General features: G+C 48.0%; 1 protein-coding gene across 3 annotated transcripts in view; it reads right to left on the reverse strand.

Moving 5' to 3' along the window:
- NEDD4L (NEDD4 like E3 ubiquitin protein ligase) overlaps positions 1–17,491 on the reverse strand; it is a 152,263-nt gene that overhangs the window by 76,703 nt on the left and 58,069 nt on the right. The gene's annotated exons all lie outside the window — the stretch shown is intronic.

Below are 17,491 nucleotides of genomic sequence, written 5' to 3' on the forward strand. Positions count from 1 at the left end.
TTGCTGTAGTCTGTTAGGTTGCTTGCGTCGCTAACCCAGCAACATGTACAGGAAATCACGTACGCTTTCTTCATTAGGATACGGGATCCTGGTAATCAAGGAAAGGGCTCAAACCAGACAGACTTCCAGAATCAGGAACCTGGGTATCTTCTGTGTCCAGATAAAACACACACTGAAACTTCTTTTCGAGCACCATACACACCAGTTCTTTGTTTAAGCGATATTACAGAAGCCAAATGCTCAGGAAAGCCCTTCGGTCAGCCCTCTTGAGCTACATCTTTCTTTGGGGAAAGCTGTGTTTTCACGTTCATCAACTCGAAGGAAGGTCTTAGTGAAAACAAGACAGCTTACAGGTTTCTGCCAGTTCCACTGGGGACAGGGCTCCATTGCATCTCATTTCAGTGAAGTTCGTGTCCAAATTAAATCGAAATATAGCAAAAGAAATTGCTTCTAAATCAACATATCTTAAAAAAAAAAAAAAAAGAAAGAAAGAAAAAAGGGATGACTCGGGTGTGCCTCTCTCAGTCTCGAGCCCTGCAGAGGCCAGGCAGATTTCCGAGTTCCAGCACAAGGCTGAACTGAGCTATTCCCGACGGCTGAGCGGGGCTGTGGCTCAGCCGAAGCCCCCGAGCAGCAGCAAGCGGGTGCTCCGAGGCGGCTCTGCCCAGCACGTCCAGAGCTGCCGCTCGTCCTGCGCCACGGGCCCCTCCGCGCCCTGCAGAGCCTCCCTCCAGCTCTCATCCGCACCCCGACCAGCCAGAAACGGCACCCCGGTAAAGGCTCTATTTCTTCCAGCTTTTCTCTAGCCATGTCTCTTTTCGAAACCCTTCAACTCAGGTGAAAAGGGCACAATACTTTCAACATTTAGCAAACAACACTTTGCTATTCTTGTGCGAAAAAATACTCAGCAATATCTCTTGTTAAGTTTCTAAATAATTCTGCATTTGTTATATATATTAAAAAAATAATTACTGGCATGCACTTAATGTATTCAGTTAAAATAGGAAAGGATGAAAGCATTCATCCCACTACCTTTAACTGTTCCACATGTTTTGATGCATAAAAATCTTAGATCTACTCCCTGCCAACAACTCATAATCCGATCTTTTCCCGGTAGTAGATTATGCTCAACCAGAAAAAGTCAGGACTGACTCAGATTCTTAATTAACACAGAAATAATCTTCAATTTAAGAAAACAAAGAAACACCCTAAAAAACCCCAAAATCAAATCAAACCACACTGCGCATGGTCAGTAAGAGCCCAGTTCCGCGGGTGCCAAGCCAGGGGTTTGGAACTCGCACTTCAAGCTCGTGTTCCCTCAGAGTTCCTGCAGCACCTTCGGCAAAGCCCTTCGCGCTTCCTTGGTCACAGAGACAGAAACGCAACTACACTGAATTCAACTGGGTATCGAGCAAAACCAAAGCAGCTGTTACCACTGGAAAACGCAGGGTCTCCTGTTTCCAGCCTCTCCAGCTGCCCCGTACACCAGACAGTGCCAACCAGGAGTACATCCAGCAACAGCAGGGCTTGGTAAGTTCAAATAATGCGTGCTAACGCTGAGATATAGGTTAACGCTGCACAACGATGCTGGTCCCTAACTTCTGATTAGTAAGAAATCTCATGTCTGTTGTCTGCTCTGCCAGTGACACGACAGAAGCTCCTGAGACCAAAACGTCTGTGAGGAAGCACTAAACAAGGCACCAACGTAAGAGCCAAGGGACTGGCTGAGACTTCCCGAAGAGCAAAGTAAAAGCGCTGAGCAAACTGGTGAAGAAACCAACGAATGGGCAAAGAATGAAAGAAGCAGATCCACAATTAAGAATGTAACTACAGCAGCAAAACAAAATATCAAAAGTATGGCAGAGAACAGACACTAAACATCAAAGTAGTAGCAGAAGCAGGGAAGGAACTTTACGACAGCTAATTGCACCCCGAAGTCCCATCTAAAAACAACTATTCTAGATCAACATGACATCTTTGCAAGGTAAAACTGCTACTGACATGCAACATTTATTAGACGACAACATGAACATCAGTAAAATTGAGGAACTTTTGCAGAAGAACAAAATATAGCACCCGATCTGTTCAAAAAAATCACTGGAAAAGTTAGCATATCGGCAAATGGAATAAAATATATAGAAGGCAAGAGAGAACAGCAGCTTCCTGTCTAACAGCATTATTTGTACAAGTCTTAAAGAAAGGAAATCCTGATGATCCAGATCACAGAAGACACAATAAATGAGATGCCTGCTGAGAGTACTCAGAAAAAACAAAGTCAGAGAACTTTTGTGCCCAGAAAGCAGACTCCATCAGTTTGAGGTTGTACTTGCCACGTATTTTTCACCCTGAAATTGATGGATTAAAAGGAGGAGAGGCGGGGCATTAAAATGAAGTACTGTTTTCTGGATTTTTACAAGGTAGGCAGATTCACTCCTGAAGAAATTGTTATTAAAAACCCCATATGGCACCCTGGTAACCACATGTACAAGTGATGTATGAATACTTTCATTGTGCTCTAAAAATCAGTAGAAAATAAAGAAATTCATGCCACAGTTACTTGTGAGCACCATTCTGACTCCAGTCACTGCTGGTTCACACCAGGTAAGCTGAGGAATGTAGAGTCACAGAATATAGAATCATTTTGGTTGGAAAGCAGAAGGAAGCCCTTCAGTTCACGTGGATGGCACCGCACATCTGACACGGGCAGCTAACGCTTCTGGAATTTGCTTGGAAAACTCGCTGTGGCTTTCAGAAGAAGAACCGGGTTTGTCTCGGGAAGAAGGGAAAAAGTACTGCAGAAATTACACCCCAACAAGCCAACCTCAGGGGCATTCGGAATAAAACGCAACAACATAAAGGATGGGGGGAGCCTCCAGGTGCAGCGAAGGAGATGAGCACAGCTATACTGCCACTCTGAAAGGCTACAGGTTTGAATGCTTTAATTCTCGTACTTGACAATGGCGTCACTCACTAATATCAGAAGTCAGCAGATACATTCAGTATTTATTCAGTCATTACCACACTAGTGACTGGAGATGAATGGGAGTTGATTTCTTGAACACCTGGCTATAATATTCCTCTCTACAAAATCCCCAAATGATTAAAAACAATAACCTCATCTATCCTGACATGATTGCCTAAACCTAAAGTGAATGCCAATGCCTGCTCAGATCAGCAGCACCTTGAAGCTCGTAACAGTTCTTTGGAGAGTAAACTGCAATCCCAAGAAAATTACGTTAATCATAGCCACAAGTTAGTGCAGAGTTTGGCAGAGCAACAGCCATTAAAAAAACCCCAAATCCGAGGTCTTAAGAGATCCTTTTCCTGACCTCCTGAAGTCCCTCAGACATTCAGAATTATCCATTTGCCATGGTTTTGCCGACTCAGTATTTGGTATTTTCTTAAAGCTCAAATAATTGTAGATATATAATTATCTTTCATTTGAACGTCAGCTTGAAAAGGCAAGCGTCCAGCTTTTCTTCCCATGGAGGACAATAGAAAGCACTGATGAATCAATAACCCTGAAAATAAACAAACAAACTACACGCAAACAGATCAGCATCCTTTAAAAACTCTGTGAAACTGGGGCCCATGAATAGTTTCGTATTTGTTCACTTGAGTCTGGAATTGTGTTGCTATATACTCCTGAAACAGCTTAGAAAGCATGTCTGAAAATATCTTTTGCCAGTGGCCCAATGTATTGTTTGTTTATTTTAAGCCACAAATTCAGAGGGTGGAAAGCACAGGCATGTGTGAAAGAACAATGAAATTACTAAGCCCTACACTGCTCTATTTTTACATTAAAAGCTGAAACCGCCTCCCCAAACATCAAATTTAGTATCACTTGTTATGCCAGTGCGTGCACGCCAAGCTCATCACACAGAGGCAAACTTTGTATTTCAAAATAGCGTTATTGCGCCAAAGGAAGCAAGTCCTGCACGAGATGACAGCTCTGCTGCTGTGAGGAACGCAGGCGCGTTCCCTCACGTTATCCCGTCCCACCTGGGGGAACCCCAGCGTTCGGCAGCCACGCCAAACCCCCAGAGCGGCAGAGCGGGGCGCGCTGACCTCCAGCGGTCAACCCAGCCTCTGAGAAACTGGGAGGAAAACAAACAGATGGTGCTTGAAATCGCTGCCGCCGTACACTGCGGCATGGAAAGCCGAGGAAGCTCTGCAGGGTTTCCAGTGCTCATCCCCTGCTCCCCAGCCTGCCGCGCTCTCAATGCGAGAGAAGGAAAACGTGCAGGGAAAGGGACACCAGTGCAACTCGACCTGCCAGAACTCACCTGCCTGATTTTTTTTTTAATAACATATTTATGTTACCCCAGTCTTAGAGCAGGAAATATTTATTCTCACCAGGACATTGTAAAGGCTAGAAAATACCAGCGAAATTTGTTAAGAGGCACAAGAATACCCTCCCAGTTACTCAAGACAAAGCAAGCTCCAGGTTTCGTTTCACGCTGCGATTTGTGCCTCCCAAGCAGCATCTCCCAGACCGTAAGACGCGCCTGCTGGGGAGGCAAAGAGCTGGGCCAGGACGAGGGGTATCGTCTGAAACGCCTTTCTGGAGAACCACAGACGAGTTTGACAAAGTCCTCAGCTTTCAAAACTTTCCAGTGCTAAGGACCATGCACAATATTTTGTACAGGCACCTACGCTACAGGCACAGAAGCAGATGTGTAACGGTATTGGAATTGGCTTTACACACTCAGCACTGCGTATGAACTTAGGTCCTCCCAACAGGACACTCGGGTAAATTTGCAGACTGCAGTCTCTACGAACAATCATAGATGCACTTTTACAGCCAACATGCCTTCAAAAACATGATTTAGTAAAATATACCATCTTCAAAATTATTCATCTCAATGAGTCCCCATAAAATTATGGGAGCCCCACGAACAGCAATTACCATCAGGGCTGAAACAGATTATACTTGGCAAAAGAAAGTTCCTTGAACCTGAAAATGTTTTACAGAATCATTTAAACGTACGTAGAGACAAAACTGCGTGTGCATACACTCAGTAGAGCCCAAAAAGTGATTTTTACATTCAAAGCAATGATAGATACAAAGCTCAAAATACACATCATTAAATAAGGTTAGAGTAATAGAGATACTTCTAACAAAGTTTCATGAAGAGCAATAAAAACAACACTATAAGGCTGAATATCTTTTAGAGACAATGATTTTTATCCCAATAACCACCTTCCCTGGTGAATTTCCCCATTCCTGTCATTGTAGGAACAGAGAAGTACAATGAAAAAAATACAGAAATTAACTACAAGGGAATGCTTGCCAGCATATCATCTGCATTTGCTCACTGGTTTTTATTTTACCATGAGCCTTCTGGGGTTCATCTTCCTGTCTGTACCACATAAAATCCATTACGGGTTTTTCTAAAAGAGAACTGAGATTTTCCTTTCACCATCATACAAGCGAGGTGACTAAAGCAAAGCCTGAAGTGACTAACCACACCAGCATAAAGGAACATCTGCTTTCACGAAAAGAACACCTTACCTTATCGTTCACTGAAAAGCCAAACTTGCAGTCCACCGGGTCTGAGCATCCTAACACCTCACCTCTCCGTACCAAATCCCAGAGACACTTCGCAGGTCTCGCGTTTTCCTTCTAGCTCACTTCCCAAAGAACGCCTTACGCCTCATCTGGTGCTACGAGCGATTTAGCCAGGCTTTATTCAAAGAGCTGCTAGAGATAATGACTCACATCACAGACAGCTGCAAAGAAGTGCCTGTGGGTGAAAGAGGGAGTTAAAAATTATGCATCGAACTCCACCTACAGTGCCTCCACCTTCCCAGGTTGCTCCTTTAGAACGCTGTTCTCTAACAGAGTAACACCACCAGATTCCTTTTGCATTTTTCTTGTATTGAAAGACTGCCAGAGCATAAAAAAAGCCCAGTTTTCTAAACATCTCAAAAAAAAAAAAAAGGTATCTTTGGATCTTATAAAATAGATGGAAGTGTAAACGTATGTATTTTTTTCATCTTCCTTGAGGCCATTTCTTGTGATTGTGAGGCAGAGGTAAATGAATGCTCTAACAGAGAACCTGCACACATCAGCCCTCGACCTGTGTCATGGGTGAGTGATTCAGGGTCCTACGCTGGTTTACACTCCCCAAGTATCCTAGGTTCTAAAATCCATCAGGAAACAAACAGACAGACTTAATGGCACACGACTTTTGGGACAGAGCAGCTCACCGCCGGCAGCACCGCAGCACCGGATGCCGCGCGCGGGCCGCGCTCGGGAGCGGGCCTGGCCGGCGCTCCCGCGCAGAGGCCACCTGGAGGGGCTAACCGAGCGGCCCGCTGCACAGGGCCGGCCTGAAGACGACCTAGCTATTTCTGCCTGGTTTTCTGCCTGGTTTTCTGCTCAGCAAAGAGCAGAAGGGCCGTGGCAGGTGTAAATTGTCACCTCGCCCTCGGAAGCCTGGCTCGCACCCAGGCCGCAGGTCACAACCCCGACACGACAGCTGGACGGGGTTTGACAAAAGCAAAAGGCAAAGGAAGCGTAGAATTAGTCTGTGGAATTCAGCGTGGTTAGGGAATTCGCCAGGTTCAAAAGGGACCAAGTTGGTCATGTGCATTATAAGAGTAGTGAGCTAATTACATCAAAAACTTCAGAATCCCCTCGCCTGAAGTCTGATGCTAATCTTTAGTTACTGAGGTAAAACTTAAACTTAGAGAAGCACATTATTTTCTTGCTAATTTAGGTTGAGTTAGCTGGTAGAGATCACTGTGAAGGCCAGACTTCCAACAACTTCAGATTAAAAAAATCCTGAATTCGGACTTAAAAGGAAATTTAAACTCAGGACAGTCTGTTAAGCATGAGGCTTTCAGTGCAAAATCAGGAGCTGCCTGTATTTTATCTAAAAATGTTCAGTGATCTTTTTTTCTGCAACATGACCTAGGAAACAAAATAATACCCTCACAGCCAGGGAGGAAGGTTATTTTTCTAGCTATTTCACCTCCTTCCTATATGAAGTCCTTACCAAGGGCACGCAGGTTTCATAGAGATTCCTCCTCTTTTTCAGCACCATTCAAACCCACCCCACAGTCTAGGAAACAATATCATAGGTTAAAGAGCACCAAGAAGTAAGAACGTAGAAAACATAACACTGAAAATCACTTACACCAGGGATTCTACTAGCTTGATTTTAGTGCCGCACACAGCTGCTGCTGGAGAGCCTCATTTATGTCTTTCAGAGAGAACATCTTTTCTTTGTGCAGATGGAAACAACGTGAAGTTTGCTACTGAAGAAAGCCATTTTGCAAATGCCACAAAGCACGGCGCGTTAGCGGGAACGAGGAGCAGTAACCGCACCAGAAGTCAAAGCGACGCGGATCGCCCCGTACGCTCTACGGTCTCCACGTGTGAAGTGCCGCCGCGCGGTTCCCCGGGCACACGGCTTGCCCAGCCTCCTTCCCGAAAGACGCGTGTCGCGGGGCGGGAGCTGCCGCAGCCCACGCGGCTCCGGCCGCCCCGCGACACGCGCCGGGCACGCCGGGGCTCGCGTCCCGGGCAGCGGGAAGCCCTGCGCTAAGCGACCGGAGCTGCTGGGTTCTCCTGACCGACAAAACAGAGAGGCCTTACAGTCGCTTTTACATAAATATCTGCCTTTGCAAAACTGTGGTTCTTACGGATGACTCAGTCACGCGAAACAGGTAAATTAAGACCTCCTCGAGAGGACTATCCACAAGACAGTTTCTGAGACTGCAGTTTAATTAAATTGCCTTTCTACGTCTAGAGCAGACAGGAACCATGAGTTGTCAAAAGTTCCTAGAAGCCAATATTTGTGGGTGCCCCAGGAAGTCTATTTAATTAAAAATTAGTTACTACTAAACAACGGAGAGTCACCCGCTGACCACAGGGCAGCGACAGCGAGCGACACCCAGCCCAGCGCCGGCCTCCTCTCGGGCCTGCGCCAGCAGCCGCTCCGGCGCTCCGCACGAAGCCGCGTTTCCAACACGGTGCACGGCCTGAACTCAACAGTGACCATCTGGCACCTGGTAACCGATGCCACCGACACACAGGAGAAATTCCTGATGGAAACGAGCACCCGGTTCAGGCCCGGCCACGGCTGCTCCCACCGCAGCGGCCTCGGGCCGACCACGGCTCCCGACACTGGCTGGTTTAACCACAGCTCCCACCTTTTATCACAAAAACGTGTCGAAAACTACATCAAATGTGTTATAACATTCACACGGCAGCTAAAAAAGGGCCAGAATGCCTGTGCAGCCTTTGTGAGAACCTGCAGACAGTCACACAAGCTTCTGTCCCCCACAGCTGCACCTTCACCCGCAACGTGTGCCACGTCCATCTCACCCGCCTGTCTCACTGAGTGTTCCGCCTTGCTCTGAAAACCAAATGATTAATTCCCTCAGCCTCCAATTTCCAAGGTATTGGACTATTTCACAAGCAATAACCCTGCCCTCCCAACACCCATGAAAACCAAGGGCCAGCATTTTTCCACATTTTCCAATTAGCTATCCAAGAAACTAAAACCAAAATGAAGCCTCGTAACATAATTTTCTGTGCTGTTTCTCTGACCCTGCCGTTCGCAGGGCTGTTTCCCTCACTGTTGGGTGTCTTTGCCCTTTTTAAGCACACTTTTGCAAGGGGCCCGGCCATGCCCTGTGCCGCGGCGGCTGCAGAACCGGCGCAACCATCCGGCACCGGCGCCACCCGCACGAGCAGCCCCGGCTCCCCTCACACAGGTCCCCGCTGCCGGCACCTGGACGTGGACGCCCAACACACCGACACACTTGAAATACAGTTTTTGAACAGTACTTCGTATTCCGCAGCACTTCACGGCTATATTAATGTCATTTTTGCAGGCAGACTCAAGCTGTTTCTGTACTCCAACCCATACGGATAGGAATTATAGTATGCGTCAGCTCTGACACTTGTCAGACAACAGCATTAGGAGCTGACACAGTCAACTAAAGTCAATTAAAAAAAAAAAAGGTTTTCTCCCCCATTTGCCACCCAGAAGGGTGGCAGACCGCTCTGTGCGGGTGGGGGAGCCTCCCGTTACGGAGGCTGGAACGGGCCCTTCAGCTTCACCTCCTGGAGACAGCACCTAGACACAAGACTACAGACAAAGATCCGTTTCCTCTCCCTCTCACAACAAGATTTTAGGTACCAAGTACTTATCCGTATTGCAATCACATGCAGAAAACACATATAAACTTTACAGGGCTAAGTGAACTGCTGCCATTAGAAGAGCCGACAGGGCCGTGCTTTAGGATGCTCACAAAAGGCATGGCTTTCATGGAACGCTTCCTCCAGCTGAGACTGAAGAGATCCCACCCACGGCCTGGCCCGGTGGTTGTCATCACCTCCCTGCTGGGAGCAGCCACCCCAACACGTCCCCACCCACCCCGCTCACGGGTCCCCTCCTGTCCCCACGAGCAGCGGGCAGGTCCCGGCAGAGCCAGCCCGACTGTCACAGCTCTGCTCACAGCCACGCACCGGCTGCTCGGGGTAGCGACCCGCACCAGGGACCAAAGCAACCCCAGGAAAGGCAAAACCTCTCTGCTCACAGCCACGCACCGGCTGCTCGGGGTAGCGACCCGCACCAGGGACCAAAGCAACCCCAGGAAAGGCAAAACCTCTCTGCTCACAGCCACGCACCGGCTGCTCGGGGTAGCGACCCGCACCAGGGACCAAAGCAACCCCAGGAAAGGCAAAACCTCTCTGCTCACAGCCATGCACCGGCTGCTCGGGGTAACAACCCGCACCAGGGACCAAAGTAACCCCAGGAAAGGCAAAACCTCTCTGCTCACAGCCACGCACCGGCTGCTCGGGGTAACAACCCGCACCAGGGAGCAAAGCAACCCCAGGAAAGGCAAAACCTCTCTGCTCACAGCCATGCACCGGCTGCTCGGGGTAGCGACCCGCACCAGGGACCAAAGCAACCCCAGGAAAGGCAAAACCTCTCTGCTCACAGCCATGCACCAGCTGCTCGGGGTAACAACCCGCACCAGGGACCAAAGCAACCCTAGGAAAGGCAAAACCTCTTGCTCACAGCCATGCACCGGCTGCTCGGGGTAGCGACCCGCACCAGGGACCAAAGCAACCCCAGGAAAGGCAAAACCTCTCTGCTGACAGCCACGCACCGGCTGCTCAGGGTAGCGACCCGCACCAGGGAGCAAAGCAACCCCAGGAAAGGCAAAACCTCTCTGCTCACAGCCACGCACCGGCTGCTCGGGGTAACAACCCGCACCAGGGACCAAAGCAACCCTAGGAAAGGCAAAACCTCTCTGCTCACAGCCACGCACCGGCTGCTCGGGGTAGCGACCCGCACCAGGGACCAAAGCAACCCCGGGAAAGGCAAAACCTCTCTGCTCACAGCCACGCACCGGCTGCTCGGGGTAACAACCTGCACCAGGGAGCAAAGCAACCCCAGGAAAGGCAAAACCTCTCTGCTCACAGCCACGCACCGGCTGCTCGGGGTAACAACCCGCACCAGGGACCAAAGCAACCCCAGGAAAGGCAAAACCTCCTCAGCTGCCATCACATAACGGCACTCAAGTTTCTCCACAGCTGTGTTAGGCTGGCAGTTACAGGGTGAACTAAGTGAAATCTTGAAACACACAAGGCACCTTTAGTAACAGACGTATTACCTTTAGTAGCAGAAAGACACTTAACAGCAACATTTTGTATGCCAGGAGGAAAACACAAATCAAGCCAAGAAAATTCTTCCTTGTTTTGGAGATGATAGGAAATTTGCCGTGAGTCATCACCTAAGATTAAGTTCTTAGTTACAAAGATCATTGTCATAAGAAGATGTTTATTAAGACAGATTTAAGAAAAGCTTGTGCACGCAGGGGTTAGCGGTTGCCTGTCAAAGCTCAGCAGCTACATCTGCAGAAGAGAAGGCAGCTGCTTTCAAATACGGCAACGGGAAGCTGCAGACACGAATTACCCAAGAGAACAGCTTCAAGAACACTAATCAAAAACTGCTGAGAGGGGGAGTTCAGTTTTGTTCTGGTGTGCTATTACTCATTGTTGCGATGCGGTTTTGAGGAGATTCACCATCACGCTTTCCATCTTATCAAACCGCTCCTCCTGGCGCAGAAGGTGCCAGGGAGGACGGGGCAGGGCTCTGGTGAGTCATTTCCCCAGGACAGCGTCACATCGGCCTGCAGCGTCCCACTCCGTACGTACCCACACTCCTCCTTGGACATACAACTAATGCCTAAAAATTACGACGTGATCTTTAAAATAGTTAGTTTTTCAACTCTGGTCACATAGGTCAACATTATCTCTCAGATGTCAGACTCCTGAAAAAGCCCCATTCTTCATTTTGTTTCTACTCTCTGTAGACACTTATAAAATTTGTATAAATTTATAAAACGTTCACATGCAACACAGCATGTTACAAGCCGCACGGTTTGCTGTGTTAATAATGGGCATTGGGTAGAGAAATAAGCGACTGAGCAGCATTATAATCGCACCAAAGGTGCAAGCAAGCACCCAAACCGAGGCAGAAAAAGGAGAATGAGGCTCTGTCACTCTAACGCGCAGTCACTATAGAAATACCTCTGCTGTCTCCTCAAGGAGCTCGTGAAGGGCAAGGGGTCCCGGTGGACACCAAGCTGACCATGTGCCACAAAGAAGGCTCGTGGTGTCCTGGGCTGCACCAGTGTTGCCACCGGGCTGAGGGAGCTGAGGCCACATCTGCAGCGCCGTGTCCGGTGCTGGGCTCTCCGCTATGAGAGACACGGACATACCGGAGAGGGTCCACGAAGGGTCACAAAGATGACGAAGAGACCCTCTCGTACCAGGACAGAGAGAGATCTGGGACTGTTCACCTGGAGAAGGGCCAGGGGGACATTATCCGTGGGTATAAATACCTGATGGAAGGGATCAAGACGAGGGAGACAGACTCTTCTCCGTAGTGCCCTGAGACAGGATGAGGTGCAATGGGCACAAACAGAAACATGTGAAACTCCACCTGAACACAAGACGCCTGTTTGTTCCTGCGAGTGGCGAAGCACTGAGCAGGCTGCCCAGAGGCTGTCGATGCTCCAGCCTGTCCCGGCCCAGAGCTGGCCAGAGACCCTCACCCACAGCTGTCCTGGCGCTCTGAGAACAACGAACACAGAGGTTTTACTGGCCTCTCCTGTCTGAGCTGAGAAACACCTCACTGCACTGCTGGAAGCCCTCATTTTAAGAGAAATGCACCGTTTTCAGGAACCCTACTCAACAACAAAGCCATTGACTATAGGATTACTTTGTATTCTTGAAAGAGAATCAACTCCTGGAAACAGACCTTGGTCCTGGGTTTCTTTTTCAAAATACAATTTAGGGGAAACAAACTTTTAAATGAAATCTAAAACTTTTCAAACTGCAAGAAAATTATCAAAATCCAGATACACTGGAAGTTACGCATTAAATCTGTGCTCATTTTCATTGTAAAGTATACAAGTACAAATAAAAGATATCAAATGTTACCAGAATAACATCTTTATCTTCTGACAGTCTGTAAACAATACTGCAACACTTTAAATACCATTACAGGCTTCAAAAAAATGTTTAACTGTAATATATTATTTATTGATCTATTTCTACATCAATTTATTCACATTCATTTTCAATTAAAACAGAGCATTATATATTTATTCACCAAATAATACTTCTAGAGCAGCGCCTCCATATACTTCAAAGTTCTTTACAAAGAAGCCCAAAATTGCAATCCTTTTTGTAGTGTTTGGAAGAGTAAGGAACAGAACAGGAGAGCCAAAACTCAGCCACCCACTCAGGGTCTTTTACTTTTGCTACACAGCTGAAAATTTAGCACTATGCTTCTTGATAGGCATTACTGAAATATCTTATAATTTACCTGGCATTCATAAAACAGTTCAAGGACATTATTTTATTTGCTTCTTGGAACAAGAACACCAGCATTTTGGTTTTCCGCAGCCCAGAAAACAGCAGTCCGATAGAACCGCGGCTTCGCGGAAACGTAACCGACACCAAATCCAGGACAGCTTTGTTTTCCCTTCCCTGACGAAAGTCAAAAATGAAGCAAAGTGGATTTTTCCCATAATTCTGCTTCACCCCCTCCTTAGGTATGATTACAGCCCGTCGCGAGGGCCGTGCGCAGGCACACACTGGCACACGCTCCGTGGTTCTCAGCCTACTAAAAAAGGAACCAAAACCCGTGTCTGCCACCCCAGCGATGATTTCATAGCAAAGCCCTACGAACACACAAAGACTGACTGTTTCTTGGCAGAGTGTCCAAAATAAAGCTCCGGGCTGAGAGTGCACATTGCTTTCCTCCCCCCCAGTAGCGGAACAGTATTTATTATGGAGTAATAACACGCGAGTGCCTGGGGGAGCCAGAAAGACTTTAAAGCGAGACGCGGGGCAGCTGTGCAGCCACCGCGCAGGCTCCCCCACGCAAACAAAGCAGCGTGGCTACCTGGGCTGACGCGGGCTGGGTGCACAAACTGGCGCACGAACTCCCTCGAACGGCAGCCTGAGCTCCCAGCCGGCCCGCGGCCCCGCGGCGGTGAAGCTGTTCCTCGGCAGGGCTCGTCTCTGCAGAACGGAGCAGCTACACCCACCTCCGGTCTCCCCCAACACCCCCGGCCCTCCCCGCGAACAGCCAAGCCCAGGGCCGGCTCGTGCACCCCAACACCACAGGTGCCAGCACAGGAGTCTGCCGAGACTGAAACAGGAACGAGTAGTTACAGCCCCCTGCTTAAATCTGCACCAAAACACTCACTTCAGAGGCCCAATCCACCGTTTATTACCTCCTAAGACAGGGGCAGAGGTGGCTGGGTGCATGCTTCTCCTTCTCACAGGTAGCCTTAGCAGCCACGAAACAATAAACTGCATGCCACTATATTCCAGTTCCTTGAGATACTGTTCTTTAAGTTGTTTCAAAAATGGAGCTCACAAGTTAGGATGGACTGAGACGCATTTATATCCCGCTTTTTACACCCACAGAGTAACTGGGATACGTGAAACTCCCTGGATAAACTCATCTAGACTGAAATCTATCCTCTGCAAATATTAAACCTGCCTCAGGACTTCCATCAGGGGAAATAGCTCGGTTCTTTAGTTCACTGACAGTGACAAATGCATGTAGAATCGGCTGGGTTTTAATGCACATCAGAAGCACTTACAGCAGTAGAAACTATTGCCAGCAGCAAAATTGGAAAAAAAAAAATCTACCACACAAACACTAACCAGCAAGTTTTACCTGCTCTAGTTACAGAGAAGTCAGGAAAAAACCACCTCAAGGGATCCCAGCTCCCATTAGCAGGGATCGGCTCACCTCGTCACCGCGCAGCGTGGAGAGGGCCCCCGGCACTCCTGTCCTTCCTCCCGCAGCCACAGCCACGAGCCACCGAGCGGCTTTAGCCACACGCTTGTGTTCCGCCAAACCATCAGCCCAGCTCGTCTTCTGCCGGCCAGCAGATCCACACCAGCAGGGCAAAGCAAGTGGGACCAGGACTGCAGCAGCCACTACCTTAAAGTGCCTGGTGGTGCAAGAGCCAGCCCCCTTCCAAGTGACAAAAATCACTGGTTAATTGCACCAGCATGTGTTGTGCATCAGTAATTACTGGCGTGAACTCCCTAACACTAGGGCTGACCACACACACACCTGGCTGCTCCAATTCAATGGAAACACTGAACCCCTATGGGAAGGGCTGGGCTTTAGCACAAATGCTTCTAGCAACTTCGGTAGTTTCGACGTGGTTACGTAGCATCCGAGTCTCTTCACATCTTACATCAACTGAAAAATACCTGCTGTGCTACCACAGTGTGTAAAGCGTTCTTCCCAGTTTTCTCAGGGCAAAAAGCATTGTTTGCAAAGATTTGGGCAAGTCAGCAGCTGGGACCAAAGGTGAAGCTGCAGAGGAGAGCTCTGTACTGTCTGGGGTGGCCCAGGAGCCCCCACACCGCCCTGACTTTGAGCTGAAGGCTCCGCACCCATGGGAGATCAACCCAAAATCCTGGCACGCATCTTGGACAAGAGGCATGACCCGCACCGGCATGTAGACTCGCATGTTATCAGCACAGACACGGCTGAATCAATAACTGCAGATGGGAAAATCAGCATGGGAAAAGGGAAGAGTCCCAACACTAACACATCCAGAAATGGACGCTTGTGTTCCAGCAGCTGGTAGGAACACATGGAATTGATAGCTCTAGATGTAAGAAATCAGCTGCCGGGCAGCACTACCACCTCCTAGCCACGGCCCCGCTGTGGCGGCGGCTCGGTGCCTCGCTGTGGACCTGCACCCGGCCCTGCTGGCATCTGCACCGCTCGGGGAGCGCGGCAGAGCGGCCGCTGGGAACCAGGAGCCGCTGGGAACCAGGAGCCGCTGGGAACCAGGAGCCGCTGGGAACCAGGAGCCGCAGAGCCCTCCGCTGGCGGCACAGCTCGCCCGGCCCGGCCTCCCCGCCTGGGAAACAACAGGAAACCAATGTAGAACAGCAACATTCGCCAGGTGGGAAATACACGGGCCAGTCCACCACACAGCAGCAAGACTGTGATGTGTCCTTCATGCTTAAGCATGCAGGGCCAGTACTAACTTCACACAGTTGCCGCTGGCAATACCCACTGGCCATCAGTGCATTGCACAACGCGCTCTCCATGGCTCCATTAGAGAAACTCTCTGCAGCCACTTACATCGTACTTCAGGTTCAAGCAGCGTGACGTGTTAGTATCTCAGCAAGGTATGCAACAGAAAAATTAAACTGCAACTTTTTTAACCAAAAAAGAAAACTTTCCAAAAGCTCGCCAGCACACCACTACAAGCACTTCACTAAGCGTATGATATATGATGCTGTTAGTCTCAACTTCGTTTTAAATAGTTCTTTAGTAAAAGTTAAAAACATAAGTTGGGAATATGGCTTTAACTGTCCGATTCCATGGAAGCCCTACTGACTGGAGACAGTTTACGTAAATATTTAAGGGCCACATCAGTAGAAACTCAGTTCAAATTTAACTTTGTTTTAACTTTATGCATTTTCAAAGAGAAAAGATATTTTTAGAATTTATCAATTCCTAAACAAATTTTAGGACTTCTTTTGAACACGTCTTAAGTATTTGCAAAAGTTCTGTGAGAAGTACGACCGAAGGAGATACCGCAATGCCGGGGGATTCAGCTGGAAAGTTTCCAGTGTATCCTTTAATAAATCAAATGAACACCTAAAAGGATTCCCCCTTCTCCCAGATTACGTCTGTGAACTTGCCATGCACTTCAATATTTATATAATGTTCACCTTAACGAGCATATTTAATATTCCAACCCCTCGCTTTACTTTTTTTCCAAAAGAGGTGGTAAAATTTAAAGCTCTGGAAATAATGCGGAAACAACGTCCAGCCAATTAAATATAAGTAAACCAGAAATCTGTAATAGAATGAAAAGGCCAAATTAAATGAGATCTGGAATAAGCGGAGTTAGCACATAAATATGGCAATTCTAGGGTCAGTATTTGACAGAAATCTTGTTTCCTCCGTGCCTCAGCCCCACCTCTTCTCTGGAATTTGCTGCTCTCTTTGGTTTTGGTGCTGCAGCATCCCACGCCAGCCCAAGGGTGGTGCAGGGGCAGAGGCTGATGCTGGGAGCCAGGAGCTGCTGCTTCGCTTATGGTCAGCACCAAAAGCTGTTCTTCGAAACAACAAATTTGTGGAAAGAAAGTAAAAAGCTTCATCTTACCATATTCTGCACACAGCTACCAAAGGAACGTTTGTTGCAAATTTCACCAAAAAAATTGAAGTTGATTAAACTTTCAACTGCTGCTTTCATGTAGTTTCGAGCTAGATGTGCAAGCTAATGAACGATTTGCAAGCATCATTAAAGAAATACAGGAAAATCCACAGGGAAGGCTCATTTATACATTAAGAAATTAGTCATTTCAATAACAGCTAAATTGGATACCGCTAATTTCAAACTGAAAAAAACTTCTAAGTAGATTGGAGCATCCAAAGTGCAGAATTTCATCACACTTAGGCTCAAGATAGCAACAATGTCAAACTTGAATGAATCTTCAGGGAAAAAAACCCAAAAGTCCCGTTCTCCAGTTTGTTTTGGCTCCAGAACCAGCTTCTCCCCAATTACCACCTGATTCGATTCTTTAAGTCATTGCACAGCAAGCCCCAACCTGGAGAAAAGCTATTTCTACATCCGTGACTAATTCTTTCAAAATGAAACACTTGAGAACACACAAAGCGACTGTATCTGTATCTTTCCATTTGACCATTTAAAAGCAGTTTTCTTGTTTGACAACTATTGTTTTGGCCAAAGACCACTGCAAACTATGGCCTGTTCGCCCCATCTTCTGCTGCACAGCTGAAGGGAAGCGATCACACGCAGGCTGCCTTGCGCACCTCAAAACCTCCTCCTTTCCCTCTCAAGCTCCCAGTTTAAACTCCAGGTGGTTCAGGGCTCAGCTGGAATTAAAGCCTGAGCTTCCCGAGGTGGGACAGGGCACCGACAGCCCCCGGTG

This window comes from Caloenas nicobarica, chromosome Z, assembly GCF_036013445.1.
Source record: "Caloenas nicobarica isolate bCalNic1 chromosome Z, bCalNic1.hap1, whole genome shotgun sequence".
In the NCBI taxonomy this organism is placed as follows: Eukaryota; Metazoa; Chordata; class Aves; order Columbiformes; family Columbidae; genus Caloenas; species Caloenas nicobarica.